The sequence below is a fragment of the Oratosquilla oratoria genome, chromosome 19, assembly GCF_046742065.1.
Source record: "Oratosquilla oratoria isolate Oo_2021 chromosome 19, ASM4674206v1, whole genome shotgun sequence".
NCBI classification, from domain to species: Eukaryota; Metazoa; Arthropoda; class Malacostraca; order Stomatopoda; family Squillidae; genus Oratosquilla; species Oratosquilla oratoria.
The window spans coordinates 46612519-46620860 of NC_134795.1; the positions used below are offsets into that span (position 1 = coordinate 46612519).

Sequence of the window (8342 nt, forward strand, 5' to 3'; positions counted from 1 at the left end):
CGGTCCGCGGCCGGGGCACGTCGGCCGAAAGACGTGGGTATGTAGCAACACGCTGCCACTGCTATAGTGTCCCCTAAGTGTACACATCATAACTGTTAATAAAATTATTAATCTGTATCAAATTATCATATATGTCTATTGTATATTATACAGAATATTCCAAATATTGTATTACATACGAGGATGATTGTTGTACTGTTGAATTTATATATGTATATTTTTATTTGCATACTCTGTTCAAAGCGTTAATTATTCTCAATGTATTATGTATGTCATGGCGGACGGACCAATCGAATACAAGTCCCAAACAATTACGAAGTTTGAGTTACTCCTTCCTACAACTGGGACGACAACCATCTTCTACCAAGATGAGGTAACCAACCTCATCAGGTACCCCACCCCCGGCCATCGTGGACAGACAACAGCAGTCGGCCGACATCACTTAGCCCGGCGCGGCTGGGACGGGACGGACCGGGGCATGTCGGCCGAAAGAAGTGGGCAACCCATCCACCGGCCATCGTGGACAGACAACAGCAGTCGGACGACGTCTCGTAGCCCGTTCGCGGCCTGGGCACGTCGGCCGAATGAAGTGGGCACCCCACCCCGGCCACCGTGGACAGACAACAGCAGTCGGCCGACATCACTTAGCCCATCCGAAGGGGTGCACCGCCACGGTCCGCGGCCGGGGGACGACGGCCGAAAGAAGTGGGCACCCCACCCCTGGCCACCGTGGATAGACAACACGAGTCGGCCTACATCACTTAGCCCGTCCGCGGGGTGCTCCGCAATGGCCCGCGCCTGGGCCGGGCCTGGCCGGGGCACGTCGGCCGAAAGAAGTGGGCACCCCACCCCCGGCCACCGTGGACAGACAACAGCAGTCGGCCTACAACAGTCAGCCCATCCGAAGGGGTGCTCCGCCACAATCCGTGGCCGGGATGGGCCGGGGCACCTTGTCCGAAAGAAATGGGCACCTCATCCCCGACCACCGTGGACAGGCAACAGTAGTCGGCCGACATCACTTAGCCCGTCCGAAGGGGGTGCTCCGCCACGGTCCGCGGCCGGGGCATGTCGGCCGCAAGAAGTGGGCACCCCACCCCCGGACACCGTGGACAGACAACAGCAGTCGGCCGACATCACTCAGCCCGTCCGCGGGGAGCTCCGCCACGGACCGCTGCCGGGGATGGGCCGGGCCGAGCCACTTCGGACGAAAGAAGTGGTCACCCCAACCACAGACACCGTGGACAGACATCAGCAGTCGGCCGACATCAATTATCCCGTCCGCGGTGTGCTCCGCCAAGGTCCGCGGCCGGGGCATGTCGGCCGAAAGAAGTGGGCACCCCACCCCCGGCCACCGTGGACAGACAACAGCAGTCGGCCGACATCACTTAGCCCGTCCGAAGGGGTGCTCCGCCACGGTCCGCGGCCGGAACGGGCCGGGGCACCTCGTCCGAAAGAAGTGGGCACCCCCCCTACTCCCGGCCCCGGCCACCGTGGATCACCAGTTGGCCGACTTCACTTAGTCTGTCCGACGGGGGTGCTCCGCCACGGTCCGCGGCCGGGGCACGTCGGCCAAAAGAAGTGGGCACCCCAACCCCTGGCCACCGTGGACAGACAACAGCAGTCGGCCGACATCACTAAGCCCGTCCGACGGGGGTGCTCCGCCACGGTCCGCGGCCGGGGCATGTCGGTCGAAAGAGGTGGCTATCCCACCCCCGGCCACCGTGGACAGACAACATCAGTCGGCCGACATCACTTAGCCCGTCGGCCGGTATCACTTAGCCCGTCCGCGGCCGGGACGGGCCGGGCCGGGGCACGTCGGCCGAAAGAATTGGGCACCCCACCCCCGGCCACTGTAGACAGACAACAGTAGTCGGCCGACATCACTTAGTCCGTCCCCGGCCGGGCCGGGGGCACGTCGGCAGAAAGAAGTGGGCACCCCACCCCCGGACACCGTGGACAGACAACAGCAGTCGGCCGACATCACTTAGCCCGTCCGCAGGGGTGTTCCACAATGGTCCGCGGCCGGGGCACGTCGGCCGAAGGAAGTGGGCACCCTATCCCCCGGCCACCGTGGACAGACAACAGCAGTCGGCCGACATCACTTAGCCCGTCCGAAGGGCTGCTCCGCCACGATCCGCGGCCGTTACGGGCCGGTGCACCTCGTCCGAAAGAAGTGGGCAACCCCCCACTCCCGGCCCCGGTCCCGGCCCCCGCCCCGGCCCCAGAGGTCGGCCGACATCACTTAGCTCATTACATCTGGGCGTTACAGCGTGTGGGAAGGGACGGCCCCGGCCTTCCCTGGGGCCGCCGAGCTCTTCCCCTTTCATGTGCTCGACAGGCCACGGATTCGGCCTCTAATATCTTGCTTCCCAGTACAGGTCACACACGATATCGTTGTCTTGACTAGACGGGATTCCACCTTAGAGGCGTTCAGGCATGATCCCACGGATGGTAGCTTCGCACCACTGGCAACTCGACCAAGTACGTGTACCAAATGTCCGAACCTGCGGTTCCTCTCGTACTGAGCAGGATTACTATCGCAACGACGAGTCAACAGTAGGGTAAAACTAACCTGTCTCGCGACGGTCACGTTCCCTTTAAACGGGTGAACAATCCGACGCTTGGTGAATTCTGCTTCACAATGATAGGAAGAGCCGACATCGAAGGATCAAAAAGCGACTTCGCCATGAACGCTTGGCCGCCACAAGCCAGTTATCCCTGTGGTAACTTTTCTGACACCTCTTGCTTAAAACTCTTAAAGTCAAAAGGATCGATAGGCCACGCTTTCGCGGTCCGTATTCGTACTGAAAATCAAGATCAATCCAGCATTTGCCCTTTTGCTCTATGCGAGGTTTCTGTCCTCACTGAGCTGGGCTTAGGACACCTGCGTTATCGTTTGACAGATGTACCGCCCCAGTCAAACTCCCCGCCTGATAATGTCCTCGGAGCGGATCGCGGCCGACGCGAAGCCGGCCACTTAAGGCTAGAAGAAGGACCGCGGGGATCCGCTTCCGTCTCACCGAGTAAGTAAAGAAACAATGAAAGTAGTGGTATTTCACTGTCGGATCTTACCCCTCCCACTTATTCTACACCTCTCATGTCTCTCTACAAAATCAGACTAGAGTCAAGCTCAACAGGGTCTTCTTTTTCCGCTGTGTCTTGATAGTAGATAGGGACAGTGGGAATCTCGTTAATCCATACATGCGAGTCACTAATTAGATGACGAGGCATTTGGCTTTTTTTTTTCATTCGCTCTACTAAAAACACAGGCAAATAAAGCACCCAAGAGCTATTGCGTGATTGAGGGTTTATCTGGAACCTGCAGGCCAGCCCCATCCCCGCAAGGTCTCTGAGAAGAGCAGGGTGAGTGCACCCCCACCAGGGGTCTTGTGCCACCGAGTGTCCCGCACCCAGATGTATCCTTCCATTCAACCGGAATAGGGTCCAGCACCCCTGATCGATTTACGGGAATCCTCATGGACACGGTCCCTCAATCGTTGACCATGAAATACTTTAGTATCATTCAAGTCACAACCATTCCAATGGTCGGAACCAGCCGACCATTGAGAAGCATACAACGACATACTCACAATAATAAAATAAAGTAATACAACAAGGGAAACATAAAATAATGTGTAAAAAAAAGGGGGGGAGGAAAGGAGGAAGGATGAGAGGGTAGGAGCAGGAGGAGGAAGGAACTAAAATGAATAAAAGGATTGGAGGGGAATGATAACATAAAATAACCTGCGTATAAAATAATAGTAGAACCACATATATTTCTTCTTTCTCTCACAAAAACAAATATAAAGTGAGAGAGAACTAAAAACATATTAAAATCAAACCAATAAAATCATAATAAAATAATAGGCAAAACAGGTACCTCGAAGACGTGAGACGCCCGAAAGAAACAGGAAGAGGGACAAAAGATGAAACGGAAAAGAGTAACTAAAACTAACAAAAAAGCAAATCGTCCATCCTACATTTGCTCGCCAAAAATGTGGGAGTCATAGTTACTGCCACCGTTTACCCGCTCTTGGTTGAATTTCTTCACTTTGACATTCAGAGCACTGGTCAGAAATCCCATTGCGTCAACACCAGCTACGACCATCGCAATGCTTTGTTTTAACAAGACAGTCGGATTGCCCTAGTCCGTGCCAGTTCTGAGTCGGTCGCTGAGCGTCAGCCGAAGCGTTATGGGGCGACGAGGCCCCGCCCGCGTTAGCCTGCGATTTCCACGGAAGGGACGCCAATACGGTCCGGGCTCGGCCGGCCCCGACCGCGCCGCCGCGGCCGTCCGTGAGGACGGCGGGCGGGCGGCAAGGAGGCCTCGCCGCCCACCCTTACCTACATTATTCTATCGACTAGAGGCTATTCACCTTGGAGACCTGATGCGGATATGGGTACGGGCTCCCCCGAAAATTTGACCCCTTCCCCCACTGCTTCAGGGACCGGCAAAAGATCGCGGTATTCAGGACGCCACAAGACCTGTGACGCTCTACGGGTTTGATAAGGCCCTCTCGCCTTGCAAGTAGCTTCCAGGGCCAAGACCTCTTAAGCAGAAAAGAAAACTCTTCCCTGGACCGCGGCCGGCAGCAGCAGGTTTCCTCCTGTCGCCAGGAGTACCTTTAGGCGAGGGGTAACACCGTCTCCGGGTGGAGGTTCCGGAGTAAGAACCGGATTCCCTTTCGCCCACAACCTTCCGGCCTCATAGACCGCGTGCGAATGAGTGCGGTTGGTCACACTCGCCTCCTCCCCTGCTGGGGAGGAAGAGGCATGGCCGGGGGTGGCTGGGTGGGTGGGTGGCTGGGTGGGTACCGGGGTCGCTGCTGGCTTGCTGCCTGCCTGCCTGCCTGCCCATCTGGCCGGCTGTCTGTCTAGCCCGGTGAGGGTGGACTTACATGGGCTCAAGGGAGCGTAGAAACGCCCCCTCCCCCCTCCGCCTACCAACGCCGACGCCGACCGACAGACCGACGACCCTTTCCCAGCCCGCCCCGCTCCCCGTTGTTCAGCATGGCGAGACTGTGGAAGGCGGATTTCTCCTTGGGTTTAGGATCGACTGCACCATGTTCAACTGATGTTCACATGGAACCCTTCTCCATTTCAGCCCTCAAGGATCTCGCTCGAGTATTTGCTACTACCACCAAGATCTGCACCAACGGCGGTTCCAGACCGGCTCGCGCCGGACTCCTTCTACGCTCACCGCTGCGACACTCCTACTCGTCGGCCGGTATTGCCTCAACGGTCGAGTTTCGGGAGGACGCTTGAGCGCCATCCATTTTCAGGGCTAGTTGCTTCGGCAGGTGAGTTGTTACACACTCCTTAGCGGATTCCGACCTCCATGGCCACCATCCTGCTGTCTATAGTAACCTACACGTTTCATGGGATCTGATGAACGTCCATTTAGGCCCCTTAACACGACGTTTGGTTCATCCCACAGCGCCAGTTCTGCTTACCAAAAATGGCCCACTAGGTACTCCAGATTCACTGTCGAGGCTTCAGCCAAGCAAGCCCGACCTCTCACCCATTTAAAGTTTGAGAATAGGTTGAGGACTTTTCGTCCCCAAGACCTCTAATCATTCGCTTTACCGAATGAAACTCTGTAGCGAGCACCTGCTATCCTGAGGGAAACTTCAAAGGGAACCAGCTACTAAATGGTTTGATTAGTCTTTCGCCCCTATACCCAGCTCCGACGATCGATTTGCACGTCAGAATCGCTACAGACCTCCACCAGAGTTTCCTCTGGCTTCGTCCTGGCCAGGCATAGTTCACCATCTTTCGGGTCCCAACATGTCTGCTCTTGGTACTCACCACCCACGTAAGGTGTGCAAGTCCCGAGCTTGCGCCGGCCGCGAGGCGGATCGGCCCTCGGGCCCCCTCGGGGGAGGCCCTTCACTTTCATTTCGCCTTTGGGTTTAGTGCGCCTAATGACTCGCACACATGTTAGACTCCTTGGTCTGTGTTTCAAGACGGGTCGGGTGGATCCCCGACCTACACGCCGCTGAAAGGCGCCGCTGAAAGGCGCCGCTGCCCCGGCGAAGGAGGTGCCCGCCGACCCGAGAGTCGGCGGGCGGGCATTTGCGGTTACGACCGTCGCGGGGTCGGCCAGGTCACCGAGGGGTCCCCATCTCGTGGCGATGGTTCCGCCCGCCCGGGCCTTCGGCAACCCCACAACGGGTCGCGGCGTCCTACTAAGGGGGAAATACGCCCGTCTGCACCGGTTGAGCAGCGGGAGCGCTCCGGGTAAAAGGGTCGCCGCACCACTGCACTCCGACGCCGTCGGACTGAATCCCCCCGTTCGACCTTCGAGGTTCCACCCGTTTTCCTCTTAACGGTTTCACGCACTCTTGAACTCTCTCTTCAAAGTTCTTTTCAACTTTCCCTCACGGTACTTGTTTGCTTTAGGTCTCTTGGTCATATTTAGTCTTAGATGGAGTTTACCATCTGCTTTGGGCTGCGTTAGTAGGCAACCCGACTCTACGGACGGGGCCGTCCGACCGCCCGACTCCTAATCCCCGTACGGGCCTCGCACCCTCCGTGGGCAGTGGCCGCGTTCAAGCGGACTTGGGGGTGGGGGTGGGTTGGTGTGGTCGGAGAAGGCCCCTCCGGAACGCGACATTCCTCAGACGCAGCCGGCGAGGCGCGCGAGGTTCCGCGCTGGGCTCCTCCCCGTTCAGTCGCCTTTACTGGAGAATCCCTGTTGGTTTCTTTTCCTCCGTTTATTAATATGCTTAAATTTGGAGGGTGTTCTCGCCCGCATCGAGGTCGGCATTATTGGCTTAAGAGTTCGGTCGGGAGCTGGTTGTTAGAGTCGGTCGGGTCGAGCGAGCGGTCGGTCGTCTCTCCCCTTCCTGTCTATCTGTCTGTCTGTCCACCCATCTCCCTCCATCTCCCGAGAGTAGTACTGGCTGGCTGACGGCAGCAGCGAGGGCGCTCGTTTTCAGGCCCGGCGGCAGCATCTTCCCCGTCTAGAGGGGTTAGTCGCCCTCCGGACGGGCAGAGCCCTGCACTCTGCCATGCCATCCTCTCACCTTGAGGCCACGCACCGCCCGACTGCTTGCTACTGCGGGGAACCGGACGGCCGGCAAACGGAGGAGGGAATAAGAATAAGGGGTCGGGGGGAGATCGAGGAGGGTCGGCGGGGGGGGGGGAGTCATCCGTCCCTTCCCATCCCTTGCCTTGCCTCTCCTCGCCTCGCCTCGCCTCGCCTCGCCTTGCCTTGCTTTCCCTCACTCTCGTCCGGCCCGCTCCTTCGCCAGTCGGCGGCGAGCGAGAGCCCAGGACACACGCCCAGGGCCTCGGCTTCCGATATTCGTCTATCTGTCTGCCGGGACCAGCGGGGGCGCCTCGCTCGACGGGAGAAACGCCATCGGCGCTCCCGGGCCCGGCTGGCCCCCTTTGGGAGAGTTCCTTCCCCCCACTCAAGGCGGTGGTCGTGATGGTTGTGGGAACCGACCCTCGATCGAGTTGGACTACGGCACTCTTGGCCGCGGCCGCCATGTGCGTTCGACAGGTCGATGCTCATTGTATCCTGCAATTCACATGCCGACGCGCATTTTGCTGCGTTCTTCATCGACCCACGAGTCAATTGATCCGCCGTTAAGAGTTGTCTTCGGTTAACTGGAGGGTACCTAGGTTCCATGGCCCTCCCCGTTGAGCCTCCCGGAGCCCGCAATCTGCTTGGGGTTTAGATTAAGAAAAGAGTGAGGAGAACCCTCGGAACGGCGGAGGAAGCTTGCTACCCGCTGCTGATGCTGCTGATGCTGCTGATGCTGCGGCTGCGGCTGCTTCCTGCGACGCCTTTTGGAGCGAACGGCTTCGGCCGGCCAGCCTGGAAAAGAAAGAAAACCAGGTCGGCCGGTCCTTCCGACACGGCGGCGGCGGCGGCGGCGGCGGCGGCAGGGGGCAAGCGGCGTGCCCATCTACCTGCCTGCCTAACCACCTACCTACCTACCTACCGGGGAGGAGCAGGTCCACAACCATCCCCCCATAGGTGACTGGCATGCCCGGGCTAGGCCAGGCCAGGCCACGGGCAGCACCCTTCGAGTGCGTTTTCCTCTGCTCTCTCCGAGCAGTTCGGTAATGATCCTACCGCAGGTTCACCTACGGAAACCTTGTTACGACTTTTACTTCCTCTGAATGATCAAGTTTGGACATCTTTCCTGCAGCCCGGGGTGACCCGTGAGTCACCAGGAGCGCCAGTCCGAAGGCCTTAATAAATCATTCAAACGGTAGTAGCGACGGGCGGTGTGTACAAAGGGCAGGGACGTAATCAAGGCAAGGTGATGACTTGCGCTTACTGGGAATTCCTCGTTCATGGGGAACAATTTCAAGCCCCGATCCCT

General features: G+C 58.3%; 1 non-coding gene and 1 pseudogene across 1 annotated transcript; both read right to left on the reverse strand.

The window, feature by feature from the left end:
• Positions 1–2383: 2383 nt before the first annotated feature.
• On the reverse strand, positions 2384–6765 carry LOC143035983 (large subunit ribosomal RNA; annotated as a pseudogene).
• A 684-nt stretch (positions 6766–7449) lies between these two features.
• Positions 7450–7605, reverse strand: LOC143035985 (5.8S ribosomal RNA). The gene has a single exon (XR_012967343.1). It is a non-coding gene; the product is annotated as a 5.8S ribosomal RNA (ribosomal RNA).
• Positions 7606–8342: the final 737 nt, after the last annotated feature.